Below are 12,613 nucleotides of genomic sequence, written 5' to 3'. Positions count from 1 at the left end.
ATGTGTTGTTTACCACGGTACCACCAGGCAGAACTTGTGAGTAATATGGACTTTCATTCCTTGTCATTTCCAGCCCTTGTAATTTTAACAACAGTCTGAACGAAATTCCGAAATGTCACTTGGAACTGTTTTGAGGCAGGTTTAGTCTAATTCAACTTGTATTGCTCTACTCCTTATAGAGGTATGTGGACTATGTGATTTATCACCCAAACTGGAATGTCTTTGAAAGTAAAAAGGGGAACAAAGTTACTAACATGCTACAACATATATCTGGAGGAAATTCCAATTCAAAAAGATACATGCACCTCAGTGTTCATAGCAGCACTGTTTACAATAGCCAAGACATGGAAGCAAGCTAAATGTCCAACGACAGATGACTAGATAAAGAAGTTATGGTATACATATATATATATACATGTAATATATATACAACATATATGTATGTGTATATATATATACACAATGTAATATACTTAGCCATAAAAAGGAATGAAACAATGCCATTTGCAGCAACATGGATGGACCTAGAGATTATCACACTGAGTGAAGTAAGCCAGAAAGAAAAAGAAAAATACCATATGGTATCACTTATATGTGGAATCTGAAAAAAATGACACAAATGAACTACTTTACCCAACAGATACAGGCTCTCAGGCATAGAAAACAAACTTATGGTTACCAGGAGGGAGGGGATGGAGGGATAAATTGGGAGGTGGAGATTTGCAGATACTAACTACTATATATAAAATCGGTAAACAGCCAGTTTCTACTAGATAGCACAGAGAACTGTATTCAATATCTTGTAGTAACCTATAATGAAAAAGAATATGAAAAGGAATATATATATGACTGAATCACTATGCTGTACACCAGAAAGTAACATAACATTGTAAATCAACTATTCATCAATAAAAAAATTAATAATATGCTCCAGCAACAGGCAGAAGCCAGGATTGTCCTGAGTTAACCAGCAAGTATGATTTTTTAACCTATTCATGCTCTTGTCACAGCACTGGAGGGAAGAAGAGGAAAAATCAGGTCACTCTGACTCAAATTCCTCAGTGCTATTATGGAAATGAGGGGAAACCATAAGAAAAAACACAGTCGAGGAAAAAAAAACAAAGAAAGGAAAGAAAAAAACAAGCAGCTACACAATCTGATAACCCAATATAATAAATTCAGTGCCTACTAAATGGTGTTAAGATCTTATAGGAGTAATATAATGGGGTGACTGTAATAACAGCTTTTTAAAAATATTTGTTTGGTTGTTTTTGACAGTTTACCCCCAACTCTGAATTGGTTTTGCTAAAAAAAAATTGTATTTTTCCAATAAAAGTTGTTTCTTATCCCAAACAAAACAAAACAAAACCCATGGCTGTGGCAAGGTGGTTCTGTTGCTGAGACTTTCCCTTACTCATGAAACGAGCCACCTAGGTTTAAAGGACACGGAGGAAAAACAACAAAGAATAAAGGACGTGGGCCCTGGTCGGAATGTGCTTTTGTCTGGGGGGCTTGGTTTTGCTGCTGGTGGTGGTGGCTTCCCCACTTACTGACCGCAGCTGCTGCTCTCTCGAGCCCCAGGTCCTCGCACTTGTGATGGACAGCAGCACCAGCAACACCAGCAAACCATGAGGAGCGCTCATGGAAACGCGTGTGAGGCACTGAGCACCAGGCTCGGTAGGTGTGAGACGCTTAGCAGAAGTTGGGCCCTTTTCTTCTCCTGTGCTTTCCCGTCTGTCTCCTGGCCCTGCTCTGGTCTCCTGGCAGGTGGGTGGACTGAGGAAGGGCGCTCAGCCAGGAACAGGAACCTGTGAGTGACTGACCAGTGCGTCTTCAAGGGGATGGCTTTCTTTTTTAATTTGTCGTTGACGTGTAATTGACTTACCATGTTAGTTTCAGGTGTACAGCAAAGTGATTCAGCTGTACATAAACATGCATCTATCTATTTTCTTTTCAGATTCTTTTCCATAATAGCTTATTACAAGAGATTGGCTGTAGTTCCCTGTGCTACACAGTAGGACCTTGCTGTTTATCTATTTTATATACAGTAATTGAAGGGAATAGTCCTGACAACTTAACTGTATCACAGGTTATTACAAGTGCCAGGTGGGAACAGAGCAAGAAACCAATGTGGGACCCTCCCGTTGCCCCTGTGAAAGCCCTTTAAACAGGTTTGCCTTAGAAATCACATCTTCTCCCCGAGCTTTCCTTCGCTAATGTTTCTTACGTAACTAGAGAAGCCACATGGTATTTCATAAAGGAGGGCAACATATTTTCATCTCACTTGGCTTCAGCAGGTCTTCATTATATAGTTTGTTTAAAATTTTGTGACTACGTAGCAGTTTTCAAATTGTGGCTACTGAGCAGTTTTCAGATTTCTGAGATGATGCGTAACAAACTTACTGAGCTGATTTGTCACTTCATGGTCTTATAGTACAGTGGGCTAGAGGAGAAACACTCTTGACAGAAGCACTTTAATCAGACTGTGGGTCTGTGAGAAGGAAAGGGAGGAGGGTGAGAGGGGGAGGGGGAAGAGAGAGAGAGAGTGGAGATTTGGCTGAGAGCTCCGATATTCCTCCCCCAAGGCAGCTCAAGTTATTTAAACCAGGTCAAAGCTTCTTTGGTTTCCAGTTTTCCTCTGAGAACAACTTCATGCTGATTCCTAATCTTTTCAAGAGAAACAAGGTAAGTCTATGTTCCATGTATGAATTTACTAAGTCCTAACAGCAATCTGTTAGTGAATGTAGAACGTCTCATGAAACTAAAGCCAAAAGCCAAATCTCTGTGTTTGTATGAAGCTTTCAAAATTGTGTTAACAGTTTTCAGACAAAGGGAGCATTCTACTTGAAATTGCTGATAATTGAATGAAAAAGAAAAAAGTGTAAAAATGATGTGGTGGATAAGTACTTATAGAAGGATATTGCTACTCTAGGTATATTTATAAAATTAGAATGTCTAAATATGATTAACTTTAAATGTAGACTTAACAGGATTTCAAAGCTGGATTTGAAATTGAGCAGTGCTTCAACTCATTAGTACTAAAACATACATCTTAATATTATGACTAAGTATATTTTTCTTTAAAGCCATTTCATTTATGTTTAAAATTGCATCAGCTGTGTTGTATATCCTTTTTCCACACAGTTAAATACAAATACTTTATATGGACACTTATTTTGGAAACTTAGAAGTATATTTTCATTGCATTTTGAAGTTCTATATTATATAAAGCTCTAAAAATTTTGCCTTTCATTTTATCATATTCAGGCAAGGACTAGAGAGATGTAACTTTTTGTGTGTGAGGAGTCATATCAACTGTGTTTTTTAAGATAATTCGTACCTTTTTTCTCCCTCTTTATGAAGATATTTCCCAGCAGTATTTCAGAGAAAGCAATGAAAATTCTCAAATAATAGGTATGTTTGAACTATCTTTAGATTAGAAGAAAACATACAGGTTAAGAATTTAAGGAAATTTCAAAAATAGATCTTCTTTTGTGCTTTCAGATAATTCATGGGGAGAAGTATAATCTAGTAACTTTTTTTTCCTAATTCCTTTTCTTATTCGCTTGTGTGCTGATGTCACAAAAGGTCTGGCTGAAATTGGAAGTGTGGTATTGTCATCCCTAGAGCTTGAGTTGAAGCCATTCTGAGAACCTTCTGGAAAAGGAGAGTCTTCTTTATTACCTATATTCAAACACAGTGCTGTTCTCCAAAGGCTAATCACATAATCAACACTTATCAGTAACTTCCTTTCTTGCTTCTTTCTTACAAAAACAAAACAAAACAAAAACAAAAAACCTCTAAATCAAAATCTGATGGAGGACACTTGAGTATGAAAGAAAGGCTTTATTCATTAGCAAAGAAAAGTCTTCCACATAATGCTTGTGTTTTCTTTATATGTTTATTTTATATTCTGAGTAACACTTGTATGGAACTAATTCCTAATTGTAGTTTTGTTTAACACTTAACATTTAACTTCAGAAGCAGGGCTCGTCCACGGAAAGAAGGCATAAATATACTTAGGACGGCTGTAATACATTCGTGATTTATATCTTTTCCTCCCTCATTCCCAGTTTAGTTTAAGTTGCTTGTCTCAAAAGGAATCTTAACACTGTTTGGTTTTATGCCATCCTCAAGTTTAACCAACTGAGTGAAATGTTCTTTTGCTTGTTATCTAGGCTTATTATTAATGGGCAGCAAGAAATCATTTTTCTACTTAAGTAAAATAAAACAGTATATTTTTTCTTTATACTTTAAACTTGGTCTAAGACCAACAAGTATAGAATCAGTGGGGCCTGGAAGGTTTTTTCTTACCTGATTGGCCAATTATTAAGAACCACTTCAGACTTCTACGAAGGTGTATACACAGTTAATGCTCCAAAGTTTAGTTACTAAGAGCTGATCAGCAACTCATTCAATTAACACTTTGTGAGAGAAGGGAGAGATATAAAAGAACATCTATACAAAATAATAATAATAATAATAATAATAATAATAATAATAATAATAAAGCATATCTATGTGGATGAAAAATTACATGAAAGATTTTATTAAAAGTCTGTCATATTAATCTAAGTGTTTTTGTAGAGCATAGACATAGTCAATTACGAATTGTCTTATAGGGAAACCATCAATACAGGAGTTAGGAGCAGCGTCACTGCTGGTGAGGCTGATCAGACTAGGCTGTTAGTAGAGATGCTTGAGCTGGTCTTGGAGGGTTAGTAGGGGAAGACAGGAAAGGATGTCTCAGGATGGTATAAGGAAAAGCTTGGAGGCAGAAAGTGTCAACTCATAAGTCAAGAACAGGCTCCAGTTTGGCTGTTGTTCTCAGGGAGTGGAGAGAGGTAAACAAGACAGAGTTGATGGGGGTGAGAGATGGGAGCACTGGCCAGTAAAACTGGACCAACATCTTTATGCTAATTAATCTGCTGTGGTTGTATAAACCCAAGTGAAATGACAAGAGTCTCAGTAATAGGAGATTAATTGAAACAAGAAGGAAGGAATAGGTAGAGAAGATGAGGCATACAGAGACAATAGCAGAGACAACCATGTTTGATCGTGGAAAAATGGTAGAAACCCTAACAGAAATGGGAAATTGACAGAGAGGACCACTTGGGGCTGTCAACCTCTCCCAGTCAGGATTCAACCACAGAAGCAGACTCTGTAGGAGATAGATATGAAGAGATTTGTTACAAAGAATAGTCTTATATGATTGTGGGGGCTGGCAGGCACATCTGAAATCCATGGGGCAGCCCGGAGCCTCAGGGCACTGGGTGGAATACCCCCACCAGGCAAGCCTCACTTCTGCTCTCAAAGCCTTTCAGTCATCCAGATTATCTTAAATAGCCCCTCCTCATTGAAAGTCCCCCCAATTGAAATTGAACTGACTATGGACTCTAATCACACCTACAAAGTACCTTCACAGCAGCACCTAGATTTCTGTTTGATTGCATAACTGGAAACTAGCCTAGACAAGTTGAAACGTTGTAAATCCATCAGACCTCCAAGGTGTTATGAACTCCAAGGTGCTGGTAGGATTCTTTAGGTGCAAATGAACAGAAATCAAATAGAAATTCAGGAAAGTTACTGAGATTGAAGATACCACGATGGGAGGTTTCCATGTAGAGATGACATCCGTGTCAGTCAGCAGAGTTAGGGAGCGCCTCAGAGAAGGCTGTAAACTCCTCCATCAAAGATGAATCCTTGGGAGAAACCATTTTTAAGGGGCAGACGGGAGAGTGAACTAAAAGATGCAGAAAAAAGATTAAAGAGCTAAGAAGAGAACCACAGTAGCACATAACCTTGGCCATCTCTTTGCTATACTGTCTCACCAGTTTCCCGACATTTCCATTGGGAAAGGGTTCCCTGATGTCCTCCTGTATTGGGGGATCTTGCTGCCAGAGACCCAAACAGAATTTGCACTGAGAAAAGGCCAGTGGGTTTTTTTTTTAATTTTTTTCTTTTTTTGGGGGGGGAGAGGTAATTATGTTTATTTGTTTATATATATTTACTTATTCATCTTAATGAAGGCACTGGGGATCGAACCCAGGACCTCGTGCATGCTAAGCACGTGCTCTACCACTGAGCTATACCCTCCCCACTAGGTCAGTGTTTTGAATTGTGAACTTTGAAAGTACAGTTGAAGTAAGATAGGTGAGAAACACTCGGGGTTGCAGGTATTTGAGACAGAAAGAGTAAGATCTATGTTCCAGATACTGAAGAATAAGGGGTGTGGCTGTTCTATTTACTGAATAGAGAGGCTTTCTGGGGACCTTTGCCCCTACAGTCTTGAATGCCCTTTCCTCTTCTCATCTGTCCAGCAGTTGTTTTGTTTTGTTTAACCTTCAAAGTATAGCTCAAGCATCTCCGCCTGTGTGAGACGTTCCTTAACTCACCCCAGCAGGGATGCTAACTCCATCCCTTGTCCTGTCACTCACTTGGGCACATTTTGCACTTCCTGTCCTGCTGGATTAGAATGGCTTATGTTTTCTTCCCAGACCAGACTGTAAGCTCCTTTCAGTTTTGAGTCTGCAGTTCAATAACAGTACCATTTAAGTGTTAATATATACTTGGGAAATAAAGGACGGCCAGGCATGCATGTCTATGAGAAAACTGTGTAGAAGGCAGACTTTTATACATTCATAAACAGTTTGTGGAAGGAGAGATTTTGAGAGTTCTGGGGTGTGAATAGTAAATTTAAGAGAATGAAGTGGAGAAGAAGAAGGGAAGTGAATGGTAGGAATGCTGCAAAGGGTGGGGATATCACTGCCCTAATACGGAGACAGGGGTTTGGTATAGGTAGAATTTAGCTGGAACAGAGGAAGGATGGAAGAAATGTGTCTTCCTAGGAAAATGAAAGACCAGTAGTTTTAGGGGAAAATGTGCCTTCTCCAGACTAAGAAGAGGGCATTTTTCCTGATGTGACAAACTTAAAAATTTTAAGCTATATTTGTCAATTTAACTTTTGTTTTGGAAGTATAGTCAGTTTATAATGTTGTGGCAATTTCTGGTGTACAGCATCATGTTACAGTCATACATGTACATCCATATGTTCCTTTTCATATTCTTTTTCATGATAGGTTACTATAAGATACTGAATATAGTTTCCTATGCTGTACAGTAGGTCCTTGTTGTTTATCTATTTTATATATAGTAGTTGGTATCTGCACATCTCTAAAGCATTTAAAGGGCCTGTAAGGATGAAAACTGCTATTCCTTTCCTTTGTCTTTTCTTTTTTTTCTTTTGTGTGTGTGTGTGTGTGTGTGTGTGTGTGTGTGTGACCTGAGGGTATATTATGCATAGTTCTTATGCACTGTAATTGACATGCTCTCTTAATATTGGTTGCAAATGCTAGTAAGTCAAAATATGGTTCCCTCATCAACAAACTGAAAATATTTTGCAAATAGTGGAATTCTTTGTGAAAGTAATCATTGTGCTATGGGTTGCAAGAAAACCAGAAAAATGTCTTTCCCTAGCAAGATTATATTACAGTGTCCTTGAGAGGGAAATACAAAGGTTAAAAAGAAGTATCTCATTCTACAGTTGAAATTGCAGATTTCAATTCCTGTTCATGGCAAGGACCCGTGTATGGTACATCCAGGTCTCACCCCCTGTTACATAACAGCTGACTGTAGCAGAGAGATGCTGAAGTCTCTGGACATTGCCCTGTGAAGGTGTGAACAAACGGAACGTGACTGCCCCTTCTGAAGCAGGCAGTCCACCTCCTGCCTCATTGCTCATGCTCAGACTGTTTGGGGGCTTTTGGTGGGGGGTTGTTTGTTTTATTTTGTTTTGTTTTATTTTTTTCACAAGATGGGGACTTACATTTCATGTACAGTAAATGTCAGAGACTTTGATGCAGAAAATTCAGGCTCTAGTCTTCACTGTGGCATAAAGAGCTGTGTGACCACAAAGCAAGGACTCACCTTACTACAGCTTGGGTTCTGTAAACAAAGAGCCTGGATGAGATGACTTGTTTATTTTCTTTTATTTTTTATTGAAGTGTAGTTGATTTACAATGTCAGTTTCAGGTAGTACAGCAAAGAGATTCCATCATACACATACATACGTATACATTTTCTTTCAGGTTCTTTTCCATTATATGTTATTGCAAGAAATAGAATATAGTTCCCTGTGCTATACAGCAGGTCCTTGTTGTTTATCTATTTTATATATAGTATTGTATATCTGTTAATCCTAAACTCCTATTTATCCCTCCCCTACCCTTTCCCCTTTGGTAACCATAGTTTGTTTTCTGTATCCAGAGATCACTCATTTTTTTTAAAAAAGTTTTTGTTAAAGTATAGTTGATTTATAATGTTACTTTCAGGTGTACAACAAAGTGATTCAGTTACACATATACATACAGGCATATGTATTTTTTTCTTCTCAGATTATATTACAAGAAATTACAGTTCCTCACTTATTTTTATAGTTCTGATGCTAAATGTCAGATCTTTCTATTCTAAAATACATCAGTTTAATCCACCTATTGTATACATTCAGGATTTCAGCTCAGTGTTTATTGTTAGGATTCTTTTAATCCACATTTGATGTGGGCTGAAATAAGTATTGCCAACATGTAGTCAGTTTACTGCTTTAAATATTACATAAGCCTCAAAATATAGTAAGTCATGTATTTAATATTTTTATTAATTTATTTCTGCTCTAATGAAAAAAAAATGTCGTTTGTTTTCAGCTTATCTTGTGGTGTTTTCCTTCCAGAAAAGAGCTACCAACTCTGCAGTCTTGGCCATGTTCATTTATTCCCACTTGACAAGATGTAATGTGGCAGTCTGTTCAAGATGCTATAACAAAGATATCAAACACTGTTGGCTTACAAACGACAGAAATTTATTTCTCACAGTTCTGGAGCCTGGGAAGTCCCAGGCACCAGCATGATCAGGTTCTGGTAAGGGTTTGCTTCCTGATTCATAGAAGGCCATCGTTTTGCTGTAACCTCACATGGTAGAAGGAGCAGGTAGGCTCTGGGGGTCTCTTTTATAAGGGCACTAATCCCATTCATGGGGGCTTCACCCTCACGACCTAAGCACCTCCCCAAAGCCCCACCTCCGAGCACCGTCACGTTGTAAGTTTCAGTATATGACCTGGGAGGAGGGGTGACACAAACATTCAGTCTATACACGTAGCTAAACCAAAATCAAACATGTTTGTGTCGTTAACACCTGCCACTTCTCTAACTCTGCAAATTATCCGGACTGTCATTTTTTTATAATCAAGTTAGTCAGGACAGTGCCTTGAGAATAATAAGTACTATCTGGAAAAATGACAGGCAGTAGTTGACTTTGCTAAGAATGTCAAATTAGTATCAATAGTATAAGCATAATTCTGTCCCTCATCTGGTTAACATATTCACTCTGCCAGTGCTTAGATATCTGCTTAGGCACATTTGTTACTTGCCTCAAGAATCTTTAAATGCTGTGCTTGACATCATCCAGTTAGTTCTTTATATGCCTTAAGATGTAGGTAACACTGTGCTGTGGATTGGTAAACCTTGGTCACTAGGGTTTCCCTTCACTAGAACACATTTTAGGCTTTTATTATATTGTATATTTCAAGTGCTTATTTGCCTAATTTTCTAAAGACAGGAAGGCAGACAGGTGAAAATTAAAGACTGAAAGTTTTTTTTTTTAATTGAAGTACAGTTGATTTACAATGTTGTGTTAGTTTCTGGTGTACAGCAGAGTGATTCAGTTGTACATGTATATGTATATATACACATATTCTTTTTATATTCTTTTCCATTATAGGTTATTATAAGATATTGAATATAGTTCCCTGTACTATACCATAGGTCCTTATTGTTTATTGTATATACAGTAGTGTGTATCTGCTAATCCCAAACTCCTAATTTATCCCTCCCTCCCTCCCTCTCCTTTGGTAACCATAGTTTGTTTTCTGTGTCTGTGAGTCTGTTTCTGTTTTGTAAATAAATAATGTGTATTATTTTTTAGATTCTGCATGTAAGTGATATCATACTGTATTTGTCTTTCTCTGTCTGACTTACTTCACTCAGTATGATAATCTCTAGGTCCATGCATATTGCTGCAAATGGCATTATTTTACTCTTTTTTATGGCTGAGCAGTGTTCCATTATATATGTATATACCATATCTTCTTATCTAGTCATCTGTTGATGGACAATTGTAAATAGTGCTGCAGTAAACATTGAGATGCATGTATCTTTTTTAATTAGAGTTTTCAAAAACCCCAAATATTTAATATTCAGTTTTATCAATTTTAACCACCAAAAATTTTCTTTTTAAAGAAAAATTTTTTTAAAATTTTAAAATTTTCCCAAGAGTTTCCTTTTGGTCTTTGGATAAGTGACTTTCTGTTTTATTTAGCATTTATTCTAACCACAGGAGAAGCAGGCAGCTGGCAGTTCCTCAACTGTCTCAAGCACACAGCCTTGAAGTGACCCTCCTGTACACAAGTCATACATGTTCTTGCCATTCCTGGACTCCTCATCAGTGCCACTCAGCCAGCCCTCAGGTCACTCCCAGGACCTGTGTGGCCACGCCTCCAGTGGCCACTGTTAACTTAACTCACCGCTGGTCATGTTCATACTGTGAGGTGTGGTTCGACCTTGGCGCCAGCCTGAAATGCAGTGGTCAAAGTTCTTTGTGTTAAAAGGACCAGCTGGTCGCAGTCCCTTAGTGCTGGTGGCCACCGTCATTCCTGTGGCCTTTGTCGCTTCAGGAAAATTGGCTTCTCTTCCCCTGTGTCCCTCTCCCACACCCCCACTCACTGATTCAGTCTTCTCTTTCCTCTTGGAATCTGAAACATTTCTCTTAAATTAACTCAGTTAACACCTTCAGTGCCTGCTAGTAACCTGATACCTTCTGTTTCCTCCAAAAACATAAATTACCTTTCTCATCACTCAGTGAGGAGCTAAACCTGTCTTTTTTTTTTTTTTTTAATTCTCATCCTCTAGAAGAGGTGTGTCAGTGGGCAGTTAGAAATTAAGCTGATGAACTAACCTGTAAATCACATAGTGAGAAATCAGAAATCCAAATAAACTTCCAGTTACAATATAACAAACTGAAGGGAAGCATTCCCAGATGATAATATTTGGGGAGAGAGCAGCCCCGCTGAATAGTCCATTCTTTTTCACAGTTGATTTTACTTCCCCTACAATGACACACAAAATCTCCAACGGCCTTGTGCCGGTCTCTGGAGGTCGGGGCAAGGGTTGGGGGGACGGGGCGTTGAGCAGGGATGGTAACCAAGTTCCCATCTGTATGAGATTCTCTGCAGTATTTTCCGATGGCTGATCCCCTGAAGTTTGCTCATGAACGGTCTTTGCCCCCTGAATTTGAAAGTATCCCATCTGCCTGTGAAGTTCTGAATGTCCTTATTTATAAAATGGAACCTGGACTATATTGAAAAACTACCGGTAGTAATGACAATCTCTCACCAGCTGTATCTCTGACTTCTTAATTTTATACATGTGAGAGAGAGAGAGGGGGGAGAAATGACTGTTAGCGCCTCTGCATTAACTTTCTCTTTCTCCTGAAAATTTTGGAATTAGAAGAAATAGATGATGATTTCCAGTCTCATAGTTTCAAAAAGATTGATCCCAGTCCCCAGTTTCCTTTGGGTTCTCTGCTTAGTCCAACCTTAGGAAATAAAGCTTTCACATTCTATTTTTTAAAAAACCCATAGAGAAATACCCAGTTGTGTGGTGATCATACACGAGACACTGCAAGATGTACACCCTGTTTGATGCTGTGAAGTATCATTTCTGCTACTCTGAACCTCTCTCCCTCCTGCCTTGCTCTCACCCCACCTGTTTCCCTGAGGAGTCTTCTCTCTGGGTCTCTATGTTTTGCAGGCCCCTGTGTGCCAACACTTTGGAGATCATCAACCAGAGGAACAGAGAGGAGGGTCTTCAGAGAGACATACACGCAGCCATTACTACCTGTGTACCTGTTGCTATAGTTACCCGGGGTTGCAGTTACTGTTACAGATGGTGGTAACTGTTACTGTACACATCCCCTGCTTTCTTGGACCCCCAGGTTTCCCGAACTGATGGGATGTAAAACTCTGAAAGAGAACAGGATTTTGTGACTCTCATGGGCCTCCTCTGGTTATCTATCATCAAAAGTTATCGCATGTTTTCCAGAGTCTGATCAGAACTCCATACAAAAATACCCAGATTTTTTTTTCTAAGGATAATCTTTCACTTGGATTAAACATGAGATTCGTTGTATTATGAAGCATAAGACAGCTTTATACATGAGAGATTCAAGGCTTGGGCCAGATCAAGAAACCAAAGCCCATGTACTGTATGTCATTTAAAAGTTAGAAGCCAAAGTAACAAAATACTAAATAAAAGATCTTTTTCTTAATATATATAAATCTTCTTTTTTTTTTTTTTTTTTTTGGTGGTAGAAGAGGGTAATTAGGTTTATTCACTTATTTATTTAATGGAAGTGCTGGGGATTGAACCCAGGACCTCGTGCATGCTGAGCACACGCTCTACCACTGAGCTGTACCCTCCCCCAGTGAAAGGCCTTTGAGTTTTCAACCTTGACAAAAATATCCTTGTAGAAACTGAGGAGGAATTCAAGTTTCAATTCAGAAGTC

The 12,613-nt window shown here is 38.5% G+C and overlaps 1 protein-coding gene and 1 non-coding gene across 2 annotated transcripts in view; one reads left to right on the top strand and one right to left on the bottom strand.

Moving 5' to 3' along the window:
- The window catches only part of RIMS1 (regulating synaptic membrane exocytosis 1), a 448,078-nt gene that overhangs the window by 414,676 nt on the left and 20,789 nt on the right, over positions 1-12,613 (top strand).
- Positions 6,025-6,096, bottom strand: TRNAA-AGC. The gene has a single exon. It is a non-coding gene; the product is annotated as a tRNA-Ala (tRNA).

This window comes from Camelus ferus, chromosome 8 (genome assembly GCF_009834535.1).
Source record: "Camelus ferus isolate YT-003-E chromosome 8, BCGSAC_Cfer_1.0, whole genome shotgun sequence".
NCBI classification, from domain to species: Eukaryota; Metazoa; Chordata; class Mammalia; order Artiodactyla; family Camelidae; genus Camelus; species Camelus ferus.
The sequence above is the reverse complement of the archived record's forward strand: the minus strand, read 5'-3'. Positions and strand labels throughout refer to the sequence as shown.